The sequence below is a fragment of the Sturnus vulgaris genome, chromosome 6 (assembly GCF_052056855.1).
Source record: "Sturnus vulgaris isolate bStuVul1 chromosome 6, bStuVul1.hap1, whole genome shotgun sequence".
In the NCBI taxonomy this organism is placed as follows: domain Eukaryota; kingdom Metazoa; phylum Chordata; class Aves; order Passeriformes; family Sturnidae; genus Sturnus; species Sturnus vulgaris.
In genome coordinates, this window is record NC_142248.1 from 14755178 (window position 1) to 14770410 (window position 15233).

Below are 15233 nucleotides of genomic sequence, written 5' to 3' on the forward strand. Positions count from 1 at the left end.
AGCTTTGGTTTAAAGTTAAGTACTCACAAGATACATTTTGAACTCTTTAAAATGTGGCTGTGGGGCAGAAATGGGAACAGCATGAGCTTTAGAACTAAATTCTGCCAGGGAATAGGAAAGGAGTTGAAATGTATTTAAAAACAAACAAACAAGCCCCTAATACCGGATTAGGTTTTGAATAGAAGTTCATTGCCTGCTTCAAAGAGTGACTTGGAAAAGCCTCAGCAATAAGTTAGCAGAATTGACTTCTCACTCTTGAGCTTGACAGCTCAAACCCACAGATCTGAAGAAGCCAAGAAGCCACAGCCAGGCCTCGCATCGCTCTCTTGATGGGCGTGCCACACGTTGTTAGCCAGTCAGGTCACTCTTCCATGTGCAGCCAGCGTGGCTGTCAGCAGCGAGGCTGCCCCTGGCTCTGACCAGCTGGTTCTGTCTTGTTTTTTCTGCAGCTGTCTGGTTTAGATTCATACTGCTTGGGATGTGCTGAAGAAAACCCAAAGTACTTTCCTCTAAGGACCTTAGTTGATGTCTGCCTTTGGATCTCGGAGGGAAGGTCTGGGGCTACGTGATCTTTATACAGCCTATTAAAATGAGGAAAATAAATGCATCCTTGCAGGAAGAACAGAGGAGTACAAGACATGAGTCTCCTCTGACTTACTCTTTCCCTTCCTGAGGTTTCTACATCTCCTCCAGGAGTCCTGTACATTTTTCTTGTCTCTAGGACCTGGAGTGACTTTCAGTGTTGGCTTGCCTAGAAAGCAAAAATGAAATTTCATAGCTCTGCCTCAGCCAGACTTCCAGTATATTATGGCCAGACCTAGCATTTCCTGGCTTGGAATTATATCCTTGAATACAATTTTCTCCAAAGAATAAGCAAAGTCTGCTTCTCACCTATCTAAGCTTTGGAGGGAGAGAAAGGAAAGATGGTCTATGCTCTAACAATCTTGGAATGAAAGGATGCACATGTTTAAAGCTGGTTATAAGCCCCCTATTCCCAAAGTTTGTACTACACACACACACCAGCCCTGCAGTGCAGTGCACTTATCTGCATGCAGGGATGATGACAGCAGAAATCTTGCATCTCCTTTAATTCAGGGACTGAGAATACTTCAGCCTGTCCAACAGGGCAGATCTCTAGTCTTTCCATAAGGAAGCTTTTTTTAGCTCATACATGTTTCTGATGATGTGGAAGATTTATTTTTGATCTGGGAAAGTCTGTAGCAATGTTTTGAATTCCTGAATGGCTGACTGACTGATAATCTATCTGAGGAACACTGGAAGCAATTTACAGCCTTAGATGGAGATTTTTGTTTACTTACATATACTTTTAAAGTCAAAACTTTTACAGTTCGTCATCCAACATGTGGGCTCTTCACCTTTCATCTCCCCTCTGTTTTCCAAGGAAGGGTGGGTGAACTTTGTCCTTCAGTCCACTAATAACCTCCACTAATGACACAGATGCAAAAGGTACAGGTCATTTGTGGCCCATCTTCCTAACAGTTAATGAACATGCTGGGACAGTAGACCATCTTGCTAGACAAACAAATTGCAGCAGACAGCAGGAGAAATGGCTCATTAATCTATGCTCTGAAGTTGAAAATCTACAAAAACATGGGAAGGTTTCAGTCTGACTGACACATCTTGAGGTCTCCTACAGCTGGGCCTGAAATACCTTTGATGTTTCTCTAGTTTTATCCTATAGTCTCCAAAGCCAGTGTTTGTTTCCAGCCCAAGGGTAAGCCTATTCTAATCTTACTCTTGCCAGATGAAAATTATTTCAGAACTTAAAGTCAGTATATAGCTTATCTGATTACATTTCTGAAGTTTAAATCAAATTAAATACTCAGCTGATCATACTATACAATGATACTGCCTAAAGGGAAGGATTTAATTTGTCTACAGCTGGGAAAGGAAAAAACCAACCAAACCAACCAAACAAAAAATCCCCAAACTCTGAGCAAAAAGAAAGCTGATGGTTGCATGAGCAGCTGAAATCTGCTACTATAAAACTGCTGTGGAGGGGAAACTTCCAGGAGGGAGGCAGGCAGTCCTGAGCTGCTGGGCTTCCTATAGGAAGCAGCTCAACTTCCAAAGCCTGTGGAAAGCTGACAGGTTTCTTCTGGATGTGTGCTTGTTGGCTCACAAGGAAAGCCCCAGAGGGAGCAGCAGGAATGTTTGGAGGCAGCCAGGCTCAAAGAGGGGTGCTCTGACTCCTGTCATCAGTGGCACATGAGGGAGCTTTTAGAATCACAGCATGGTTTGGGCTGTAAGGGACCTTAAAGTTCTTCTCATTCCAACCCCCCTGCCATGGCCAGGGACACCTTCCACCAGACCAGGGTGCTCAAAGCCCTGTCCTACTTGGCCTTGAACACTTCCAAGAACGGGGCATCCACAGCTTCTCTGGGAAAACTGTTCCTGTGCCTTACCACCCTCACAGTAAAGAATTTCTTCCTAATATCTAATCCAAACCTACCTTCTTCTAGTTTAAAGCCATCACCCCTTGTCCTATCACTTGTAAAAAGTCCCTCTCCGCATTTCCTGTAGCCGTCTTTAGCTTAGGAAAAATGCAATAAGGTCTCCCCAGAGGCTTCTCCAGACTGAACAACCCAAACTCTGAGAGTTTCAGCCTTTCCTCATAGCAGAAGTTCTCTATCCCTCTGATCATCTTCGTGGCACTCCTTTGGACTCGACTCAGCTCCAGGAAGTTGATGTCCTTATGCTCAGAACCCCAGAGCTGGATGCAGCACTACAGGTAGGGTCTCACCAGAGCAGAGCAGGGTAGAGGGGAAGAATCCCCTCCCTCACCCTGCTGGCCACAGTACCCGGTAACTCTTCCACAAAAGCGTTGCCCTATGGAGCAGTGATTCAGTGGGAACCTGGACCTGCCTGGGTAGCTGTGGTTTCCATCCATCCAGCCCTGACTTAAAATGGTTTTAGGACGTTTCCCTGGAAAGTCCAAACACCACACTGAGACAGCTGGGTACTGGTGATTTGCAAATGAACTTGGGTTCAGGGGCAGTAAATGTACTAATACAGTATATATTTACAATTAGCAAACAGTGAAAAGAGGAAGTTCATAGCAATAAATATGAATAAGAAATGAGGAAATATGGGCAAGCAATGAGGGAAGCAAAGGTCCAAAGGAGAAAAAAAAAACGAGTACAGGGCGAGTAAGATTGTTTCGTCAATCCTGATCAGAAGGAACCTGCTGTTTTCCCGAGAGCTGAAAGTGCATTCCATCTGTGGTAGCACAGTGTGGGGGCAGGACCCCAAGGTGAGCTGCCCTGCCCCAGGAAAGCCAGTGAGCAGCTGTGGCTCCTGTTCCTTCAAACCAAAAGGAATGGATAATTTGCAGGCGGGAGTTTTCAGCTAACCAATATAATAACTGCTAACATAGTGTGGGGGGTATTAATAAGCCTTGCTGCTTAGGAAAGCTCTGGGGGTCTGGGAAGCAGCCACGGAAACAGGATGACCTAATTCCAGTCCCACTGACTTGCTTTCAGTGCCAACAGAATGAAGATTTGATATGAGGCAAGTGTTAAAAAAGAAGCAAGAAAATATCATCCTGGCTAATTAAATAGTGCAAACTGATAGGGAATAGTGTAGAAAAGGAATTGTGTTGACTAAGCATATTTTTATGCTCAGCTGATGAATGTAGAAGTTGCAATAATACTTGGGCCACTGGACAGTTGTTTTCAGTGTTCTAAGGCCCAAGCATTGTCTATTAAACCAGAGCAATCCACATTCAATGCATTCATCATTAATCAGCATTAACCCCAAGCAGCAAATCATTAGTGCCACTTTGAGTGGACAGCAGGGCCTCAAATGGGTATTGATACATCTATTAATGTCTTTATTAATGGCTGGGCAGCATGCACAAGGGTAACTACATCCCTTGCAACCTGTAAAAGAAAAGCGGAAAAGATAGACAGTGAGAACAACGTGGCTCAGCAGCCAAGCAGCCTGCCCCAGATCAGGCCCTGATAAACCTGGGCCACTTGGGTATGAGAAAAAAACAGCCAGAAAAGAGGGATTTGTGCGGTTGAGAGATATAAAAAAGACAAGTCAGTGTTACCTTTTCTTAACATCCTTTAGGATAATTAGGTGAAACCAGACTCCAAGCAGTTTCAAACCCTTTGTGTGTTTCACTGCTATCTGTTGATTACCTTCTTTGGTGCAGCACAAGTCAGAACTGGGGACTTCTCACAGAGGGAGAAGTTTTCTCACAGCACCATGTCTGGGTGGCTGCGTGATGCCAACACTTCTGCAGGTGTTCTGCTGACACTGGAGCAGTACATTTGTCCCTGCAATCTTGTACTAGACAGCCCCACTTCCTGCTGGAAGTTAATGGTGCAGTGCATAATGCTCTGCAGAGGTAAACCTGCACCTACCTCATGTACTGGAGAGGCAAGCTGAGAAAGAAACTCCTGAAAAAGCATTTCAAATGTTTTGGTTTGTTTTTTTTTTTTTTTTTCAGATAGCTAGTCTGCATGCATCCTTCAGAAGCTACATTAAGCCCATATATGCCATTCCTAAAATACTGCACCTGACTGGTCCAGTTGCCTGCTTTTTAATTAAGGTGAAAGCCATATTTGCCTTGCATACAAAGACAAAAGCCCCTTTCAGCCCTTAGCTCTTTGTTAAGGCAGGCTGTGATTCTTTGCAGTTTCTCTCCACTGTTCCCCTACCCCTTGTGCTGCTCAACCTGTGCTCTGCTGAGCAGGCAGCTGGAGCCATCCGTGCCAGCAGCACCCTGCCAGGCAGCAGCAAGAGCCTCACCAATGCTAAATGATGACCAGACAAGGAGATGGGAAAGAGCCAAATATTAGGGCAAATGTGATCATAACATCATTGCGTCCTTCTCTGAGGAGCTGCTTGGAGCACTGTGCTGAGACCATTCCTTTTTAGCCCAATCTTTAATGTTTTCAAGTTTATGAGCACAAACAGCTCCTTGGAAAATAGGCATGGGGGCATCTGGTTCTGTACGGCGAGAGTAAGGAAGGATGGGATATACAGATATTTTTGCTTCACAGTCTGTTCTCATATACTTCCGTGGTGGCATTAGAACTCTTTGAGAATTAATAAACTAATTCACTAAACAGCCATCCTGTTGTTCACTAGGTTTGTTATCAGCTCATCTGTGAAAAGTAGCAGCAGCTTGTGGATTTTGCTCCAAACACGTAGGTTTTGTTTAAGGTGGTTCTTGATTACCTTCAACAAACTGGACTGATTTAAGTTCTCTTCTCATGAAAAGTATGATGGGGGAACTGATTTATTCAGTCAGAGAATTCATCATTGCATAAACAGAGGAAGAGGCTGAATTAGCATTAGTGAAAGATCTATGAATGTTCCTGGAGAAATGTTATTACTTTAACTCAGAGGGTTGACTCTGGGGCTTGGCTTTTTCTCTTTTGCTCTGTAACAGTTTCCAGTGGACTGCTCTGTGATGAATAATATCTCAGTTGTTCTTCTTTTCTTAAATAAATCTAATTATGCTTTTTCCGTGCAGGAAATGGAATCAAATTATAGGTATCACTCATTCATCCTTTTATAACTCCTGTAATATTAGCAAGACAATGTTCTGCTGGTGAAGAAAGCAGTGTGCTTGGCCCTGGGCGGTTGGTAGAAGATAGAAGCATCTGATCAAATTACTCAGCTTCTCAAAGAAATCATTTTTAGAGGATGTTGATGATTATAACTTCCTTACCTTGTTCCATCCAGGTTGTTCCTAGCCATGGAAAATCACCATGGCAGAAGAGTGATGCTGGACAGGGGGATATGGCTAGTGCTGGAGGATGCCACCAAGGCAGCCAGCTGGGATAACTCATCAAAGCAAGAGCTTGGTAGTCTCACACATATCTTGGATTCTTCTACAGGGCTTAAAGCATGTCATCACATACATCTTGAATTATGTATGAACCGCTGATTGGACGTAGCATATCTGTGTAACCACAGTGTTATCTACCCGCCTACGGGCTGCCGGCTCCGCCAGATGGGAAACGTCTGCTCCTGCACAGCCCAGCTGCACTCTGTCTTCCTCCTGTGTCAGACATCCCACACTGGGGTGGCCTCCATCCCAGCAGAGGTGCTATAGAAGGGGGAACTGGTGTTTAGTACCACACTAGCCCTGGGAGACAGGTGGCACCCCCAGAACATTAGGGAACTGCAGCACGGTAGGTCCTGGACCACAGTGGTCACAAGTAGCTGGCAAGGATGGTTCTTGACTCCCCCATTGAGGGGCCTGGCTGAGGCCTCCTGAGAAGCTGCTGCTCATTCTTTTATGCAGCTGTGGTAGTAGAAGGGGAAGAGGGCTGGACGACCAGCATGGGGAATTGGTAGCAGGGTGGGTACACATCCTGTGCTCAGTGCTGGATGAGCAGTGATGGTCCCCTCTGTCCCTTGGGCGGGCAGGATTCGGGCTCCCATCCCCAACCCCTGCACTGGCATTTGGGCAAGTGTGTCCCTTTCATCCCAGGCACTCTGAAGCCTGTGTGTCACAGTGCCATCTGCCACAGCCAGCTGGGATCAGTGGGCTCTGTGCTCAGACTGGAGCACACAGACTCTCGGGAAATAAATCATCACCGGCTGAGGGTTGGCCCTGATGTCTTTAGAAGTGGATTTGTGGAGGTGCAATGCAGGGCTGCACTCACAGAAGTGGATTCTGGGCAACAAATGGGATCACAGTCCAAACTCCTCTCCTCACCTGTCTGCAGGGGACACAGTTAAAAACCATCAAATCTCCTAGACCTCCTAGAGATCTCTACCTTTATTCCTTGTGAAGAGCTGCCCACAAATTAGTAAAGTATGTGCAGGACTGAGGCTGCCCAACTTACCTGCAGGGCTGGTGCCCTCGGCTGTGCAGACTGACTCCAGCTCCATGTGTGCTCAGACACAGCACATCGCCAGCAGACAGGCCCAGCACTCCCTTCCCAAGCAGGGGGCTCTTCCTTGCTAGTTCCCAGCCCTGGGGAACTGACCCAGCCTGCCCCCAGTTCTCTGTTTATTTCAAGTTTTATAGCTTTAGAAAAATTCCTGTCTGATGATATAGATCTATTTACACCCCACTGCTGTGTAGTAACATTCCACCAGTGCTAAGCAATATTTCATTCAGGGGCTAAATTTGCTGTCTGAGTTCAGAAGCTCTTCATCATTGTGGGAGCAGATCTCTCAAAATCTCTCTCAAATATTTATCTATTGCATCATGTCCAGAAAATTACAATCTGGACCTCTTTTTGGACTAGAGAACTGTGAAAAACACTGCCTGTTTCCCTGGGCCTCTTCTCCACATGAGGCTAAACTCTCTACACATATCCCTGGGAGCTGTGGAAAGTCTGGATGTTGGCAAAGAGTTACAGCTTTGTAAACAAGGACATGCAGGGAAAACAGTTAAAGGTAGCTCTATAGATCTATTAAGAAAAGGGAGGGATTGGAGTCCTAGGGCATTCCTGAGCCAGCTGCTGTGGTTGTTCCCATCTCTGACTGTTTATGTAAGTACTTTGGTGTGTGACCTCAGTCTCTGCTGGACAAATGTCTACAGCACTGGGCTAAGAAGAATCTTGCCTTCAGTAGGAGAGGAAAGAATGAAAAGTCTGGGACCGGTAACTTTGGCAATAAGATTGAATACAACACAGGTCGTGGTAGCTTGAGAGTTTATGAGATTCAGGAAACCTCACAAAAGAACAAGACTGACTTACAGTATGTGATGGTTTCACATCTGCCTGACTACACAGTTCTCCACTTCCCTCTGAACTGCTGTGCTGGGGCTGCTGCCAGACAAGGTAGATCTCAGCCTTCAATCAACATAGCAATTCCCTTGTTCCTTCTGCTAATCATTTTCCACAGTCCTCCTACCTCCCTGGCTATTAGCCTTGTCAAGGAAGACAGGCTAGATAATCTGCAAGGACTGAGCGCCCATTCCTTGACTGCTGGTCCTTCCCACCTCTGCCATCCTGGCTCCTCAGTGAGCTGGTATAAATGAAGTCCCAACTTGGGCAGATTCCTGCCCAAAGGAAAATGTCTTTCTCCACAAATCAGCTCTGACACCTCTTGTCAGCAGCAACTGCAAATTTACCAGGTAACACCAATAACAAAAGCCCACACCTACACTGCAGCCGTGCTTCACGCAGTCTGGTGCAGGGACAAGTCCCTGGGGATGGAGCTGTGGCTGGAGGAGGGCAGTGTGTGCCCCGTGGGGTGGCTGTGTGGCTGCTGCTCCCACAGTTTCCCTGCAGGAATGCAGGCAGGCACATCCCCCTGTGCTGTCTGGACTCTGGCCGGGGCGGGCTGCCAGCTGGTTGCACAGCCTGCCTCAGATGAAAGGGTGTGAGGAAATCACAGAGGATCTCTGTGGCCTGTGCCTGAAAACTTTTTCTCTATCTGATGTTGTCTCTTAATAGAATTTGACTGGTCAATACTGGCTAGTGTGCCTGGGGTGAAAGCATTTAAAAATAGGTGTTGAAAACCCTTTTATGGAGAATTTCCAGCCTGCTTATTGCTCCAGGTGGGAGAAGCCTGGAGGAAAGCCACATGCATGAAGCAGTCTAGACATGTTTGATTTCTTTTTGGAATTAAAGAACAGAAGTCCCATAATACCCTCTCTTTTTTTTAGCATTCATACAAGTAGCCAATATAAACAATTCTCTCACTGCCCTGAAATCTGGAGTTGCTCACAGGATGAAGCAGTGACCTACTGAACCTCTGGGAAGAGCAATATTAGCCTCTGTCTGGTGTGCTGCTGCCTTGGCCCGCTGCACAGCCCTGCTGCCTGGGCTCAGTGCAGGCATGCTGGTGCCATGTGTCTCCAGGCTGCTCCCATCCAAGGAGAGGAGATGCACAATGAGGACACTGAACTCGAGGACCCCCTCGTACTCAGGCACATAACAAAGCCTCTGCTCCTCAGATACAGCAGCTTCCCCACTTTGCTTCAATCCACCTGCAGGGCTAAGCTACCGAGGCCCTGGCCTGGGATCTGGAATCAGCATTCAATCCCATGCGTTGAACGTTTTTCCATCACACCCGAGGGCTGCTGCTCATGATGGATTTTGAAGTGCCTACAGACATATGTTCATGGCAGCAAGCCTCCAGGCTGACTTGCAGGCAGATGACTGCCATTTAAACTGGGGTCACTTCTGAGGTTGCCAGTGCCCTTGCTGTATATTGGCTTTCATGCACAAGTGATGGAGTTTCTTGTTGTGACATGAAATATTAGGATAAGTGTCAAGGAAGCTGGATAATTATTGCACTTGCAATCAAGCAAGGATGAGGGCTGCTTGTTCTTCTTGAGCTGGTGGTGGTGTTGCTCCTTTGGGCTTTCCTAAGCCTTCTGGCTACAGTAGTGTTGCCTGGAGTTCTGATGCTGTCACTTCCAGATTGTTTTATACAAATGGATTTTTCTTTTCTGGGTTTTCTGTGCCTTTAACTTTGGTTCTGCCTACACACTCATGGTTGGAATTGCATTGAAGAGGGACACAACAAAGAACAACATGAAGCAGCTGCCCATATATCCTGCTCAGTTTCAAATGCAGTGGAGAAGATGACAGCTGCCCTGACTGGACTCCTGAGCCTGGAAATGGCTCAAAAATTGACAAAATCAAATTGAGTGAAAAGATCTACTCAGGAGTCAGCCTCTCTGACAGCACAAACAGCCAAGAATGGGGTGTCCATATTTTCTCTGTAGTGGTAACATGAGTGTGAATGACAAGAAATTATTAAATGTGATGAGGGTTGTGTTGCCTTTCAGCTAAGCTCTTGTCCTTGCCTTTTAGGACTTCAAAATAAAGAACTGGCATTTGGATCTAATCAGGACTTAGAGAAACAGACAAGCTGATAACACTTCAGGGCTTCAAGCCCTCTGGATTCATTTTGGTTTAATCTCTGTGTAGTTAATTTTACTTCCCAAAGATGTTTTGCAGGCTCTTGTTGCAGGCTTTGTTCTTCATGTCCCACCTCAAGCATATGTGGTGCTGTTCCTGGTGGGTAGCTTTGCAGAGGTGCTGCATCCCACCACAAGCTTTGAGGCTGATTGGCTCCCCTGTGCCCCATAAGCTTAGGAAGGCAACTTGGGGTCCCCTAGACCAAAGGTGCAGCCCCAAAAAGAATAGTTGCTGCAGTTACCATGGCTGAAAATTCCTTGGGTATCTCTCTCTGTGCTTCATTTCCTGCCTTGCTCTGGCAAAGCTCCCCGTTTCCATGGTGATGATTTATTCCTCTAAATAGTTTCTATTCAAGAACAATATCATGGGTCCTTCTTTGCTGTTGGTTTAATTAAAAATAACCTACTCTTCTCCTGGCCTCAGTTTTGGCTAAAGCAGTTGGAATTGGACATTGACCTCCAACTTCCCTGATCCACCCATGCTCCCACCCAGAAATGACCTTTCTGCCTCCCTGCCACTCAATGTAACCCTTGAGGACTGTCCTACTGCTCCTGACCTGTCCTACTAAGAAATCTCACGTGAGTGGAGCTGGAAGGAAAACTCAGAGAGGAGGAAAAGAGAGACAGCTGAGCTCTTGCAGACCAGCACCACACAGTCTCATGTCTGCCCAGGAGCAAAGAGGAGCACGACACCCTGTGCAGCTCTGCTTTTGAGCTTTCCTTTCCATGAGCAAGGAGGCTTGTGATAAATAAGAACCCTTGTGAGAACAGCATGGCCAGTGATGAAATGGCCTGTAGTGCATCACTCATCATCACAGCCTGGATTTTAAATGAGCTGCCAAAGAGGGAGCCTCTCCCCTCCTCCCCAGTCCTTGGCTTCCAAAACAGGTATTTTTTTACTATGAGTGGAACAAGGACTTGTAGTCTGAAACTGGAAACAAAAATGAAAGAAAATTAAACGGCTGAACTGCATATTTGTTAAATCTTAAGGTGTCCATTTTATTGCATAGAAGTCTGAATAGGTAGCCTGGTCTCAATACAACAGGTGCCATTTGGTGTTTCTTGGGACACTTCCTTCTTTCTTTGCATAATGAAAGAGACAGAGCATCTGGTTTCTCTGCTTCGTTTTAAATGCCAGTGCTTATTGTGTTAATATATTTACATTCAAATTTTCTTTACATGTAGTAAAAATGAAATACTTTGAGGTTCTTCTACATAGAAGCACACTAATGTGCTTGATTTTTAGGCACCAGTAGCAGCTGTACTCAGAGCCTGGAGTTCAAGCATGGAGTGAGGAGAACAGACTTCGGGGAACTCAATTCCCATCTATGAAAGCAGTTACTGAATCAATGAAGAAATTTTCTGACTTGTTCTGTTAAATGTAGCCAGCATCGGCTTGTGCTGGGAGATGGATGAAAATCTGTCTACAAAAAAGTATGGAATACAACCTTCCAAATGGCTTTTGCTCTGGTGCACAGAACAGCATTGCAGGAATGCCAGGTTGCTGGCTAATCCACAAGAGCAGGTACCAGGTACATTTCCTTCTGCAATACTCAGGCTGTAAAATCTTTTAAAGCAGTTGCAGCACCTTTCAAACATGCAGTGGAACCCATCCTTATAAGGTGGGAAAGCTTCATGTTCTGCTGTTAGAAGATAGGAATGTGAGCTCAGCAAGGATTGCTTCACGTGAGCCCTTTATCTGAGAAATTGGCGATAAAACTGAAGAAGTTCACGTGACACAAGAAGAATTTCTCCCTTATCTAAAGGAAGCCGGAGATGTCAAGTCAGAGGTACAATACACAGGATGAGTTACGAGGAGGAAATGATGTAAAGGGGCCAGACAGTTTGGAAATCTGCCTGCTTACTTGTGTCCTATTTTGTGCCTTGGAGGATAATACTGACATCAATACAATATCGATTTTGAAAATCATTGAATGGAAGCTTGAATCTGTTTGCTGTAAGACAAAATGAAAAAATCCAAAGTCCTTAGGACCCTCAAGTGTGCCATCTCTATTTTTGACCTCTCTTTGACATTGAACTGGGAGAAAGTGAGGGAGAATTTTGAGATAAGCCTTTAAATCTATCAGTCATTTGTCATTTCACTCATACAATTTTTTTTCTGAAAGTAGCAGCCTCTATGCCTCTGAAAGTACAGTGGGGGAAGATGCTGTGCTATCAAAACAGTCCATTTGCCTCTTACCCAACACCCACAAAGTTTGCCCAGAAGAGATTTTTCGATCATTTAAACCTTGTTTTAAGATGGCTGGTCTCCTTTAAAAGCAAAGAGGAAAATGCCACTTCTTGGTATAGAATATAAGCATGCCAGGTGTTAAATTCCCTCTATTTCCTCCACACCCTTTCCAAAGCCTGGCTAGAAACACCTTGTCCCATTGTAAGAAGCTTGTGTGGTCCTCAGCTTCTCTTGACACATGTCACTTTAGGTAGTGTCTCTTTGCATGCTCCCCCGTTAATCTTGTCTTCAAAACCCTCTTATTTCCGTCCCTCATGCCGCTGTTCCTGCCTATTTTGTGTTTTACCTCTTTACAGCCTCTCTTTCCCCATGTTTCCTTTACCTAGTCTCAGTGCTTGGCTGAAACACTGCTTTTCAGCACTGTGTGATGGAAAGCCAGACATCAATCATGCCTTGTCCAGTCCGCAGACTCCAGAAAAAGCAGTTACAAGGCATAGGACTTCCAGTGAAACCAGAGGGCTGTGAGGGAAGGGCCACATGCTCACCTGCTCCCCAGGAAGCAGGGACCCCACACTCTGTCTGGCCAGGATATCTCCAAAGCAAAACTCAGGTACCACAAGAAGAGGACACCAGCAGTATTGTAGTTGCAGTACAGTGAGGCCATGCTATTCAGACATGGTTTTTTATCGAGAAGCCTCATCCTTCTCAGCAGACGTTCAGACCATGTTTTTTTAAAGAATAGTGCTGAGTTATTTTTATCAAACACAATGTGGCCACTAGAAGTAACATAACAGGGATCAGCATGATTTACTTTTTTCCAGGACAATGGCCATTGTTCTGGTGGAGTGAAGACAGTTTGGGCTCTTAACAATTTCCATTTTCATATAAACCAGGGCAAAAAGCAAAACAGAACCTGACTCCTCAGCTGGGTTGAGCTGCAGTGTTTTCTCTATTGTTAGTGTAACTAAAATGTGGTAAAAACACAATCTAGTCTCTCAAGAAGCAGATAGGATGAAAAAGAGTGTGTTAGTGGAATCCTGCTTTTTTTGTCCTGAGTAGCCTGATGAAAACTGGCCCTGCTTTGAGCTGGTGGATGGACCAGCTCTGCTCCCAGTGCCCCTTCCAAACTGGATTTCCTGATGGTGCTTGAGAATGACAGACTTCTACTGGCCTGCACAAAAATTTGACTTAAACTTTCACAGACAGTAAACCAGAGTGAGATTCAAGATCCTAATTCCATTTTGAATTACAAGCCCAGGACTCGATGTGGTTTTCTGGTTTTGTTTTTCATCAATCCAGGGTATCCCCTGATGTGGAGCTCCCCAGCAACCAACCCCCTAGCGTAGACGTTCAGACAGTGCCTCCCACTCTGCAGTGCATGCATGTGCATGTCCTCACTGAAGGCTACACCCTGCAGTGCTAGCTCTTTCCAAGACTCCTACTGGAGCAGAAGGAGTGAGAGATGTGTCTGTAGCTGTATATTCAAACACAAGGCCTGATTTTTTTCTCAGTGGGACTACACGTAGAGTGAATGCTGCTTCTTCTCTGACAGGGAAGCTGGAAGGCAGATACTGGCCCTGTTCCTTCTTTAGAGCATCCATCCCGGGCTTATCTGAAAATAGACACCTAGACTGGGCCCAGGCTGGTCTGAATGTGCCTAATAATAGGGGATGGTACCAATGTGAAAGGGTGCTCACACATGCAGCTCTGGGGTGTGTTCAGGAGAAACACCTGGATCAATAATGACCATGGAGGGCAGGAGGTCTCTGGCTTGCACAGGCAGAGACTGGGGGAAACAGACCTGCTGTCAGGAAGGAGGAGTTTGCTCCAAGGAAATTGGTACTTCTGAACCAGACTAGAGAACAGTGGCAGGAATTTTTCATTCATTTGTACCTATCTCTAATTTCTTCCACCAACGGTCTAGCAGAACTGAAGTCTATTGATATTTAAAAAGCTCTTGGAGCTGGTTTTTCCTCTCAGGGTGTTTTAGGTGTATGCAATGCACTGTGACTATGCTCCCAGAAACCTGTTGGATAGGCTGGATTTTGGAAATATGAATGTTAAGTCACAGATAAATGAACAAAGTAGATAAACAGGTACAAGAGGAAATATTGCTGTAAATCCAAGGTGTGCCTCCTATGTAGCTTTATTTGGGAATTAGGAAGAAACCAGCACTCAGTCCCATTCAAGGTAATGGTAGTTTTGGTATTGGGCATATACAATTTGGACTGGGCCCAGACCCTCTTTCTCCCTCCTTTTTAAATTGTTCTTGCTATAATTACCACTATTGTTTTATATAGCTGGGTTTTTTTCCCTTGTGTGCAAAAGCTATGATGCAAATGGGAGTCACTCCCAGAGAGTGCCCAAGGGCTGGGATGCAACTGCCCTGAGATGGGTCATGCTGCAAAATAATAATGGTCAGGGGACTCATTCCAAACCAGATGCCATTGGCAAACACGTTGTGCCATTGCTGTGCTCCAAAAGAAGTGCCAGAGCCCTGAGCCTTGGTCATGCCCAAAAAAATCTATGCAGCTGGGCTGAGACTTACCTCTCCTCTGTTGTGGTTATATGGGAGGGATTGGACTTTTTATCCCTAGAGTTATTTGAAAGTCCTGGGCAAACAAAGAAACTGCCCCTGGACAGGAAACTCAGCAGTTACATAGTGCTGACAAATCTCCAGAGACTATAAACCACAAAAACATGGGGAGCCTTGTGCTCTCCACTTTGTTTCTCATGTGTAGGGATCTCAGGTGCCAGCCACAAAGAGACCAGACATCTTCAGACAACCCCTGATATTTACATTTTTTTTTTGCTGAGGCAATGTAATTTGTGGCTAATGTGATGGTTTAATAAAACAGAATCAGAAAGGAGTGAAGTTATTTATATCTTTCAGCAAGACCCACACAGCCTGTTCCAGCCCTACAGTCCCAGCCTAAGCCCCTGGGCAGAGAGTATGGGCACAGAGATGACAATGCTGTAAGCTCTGCTCAGCTTTACTATTAGCAGACACTCTTTGAGCATGTTATAAAGTGGTATTCCCATAACCTTAGGCTCATACACTCCCTGCTTTCCTCTCATTGAAATGAGAGTGCTAGGATGCTAAAATGAACTCAGCACAAGGGAGATCTGGGTACTTTCAAAGTCCAAAATGGAGCCTTACTTGAGTCAGGT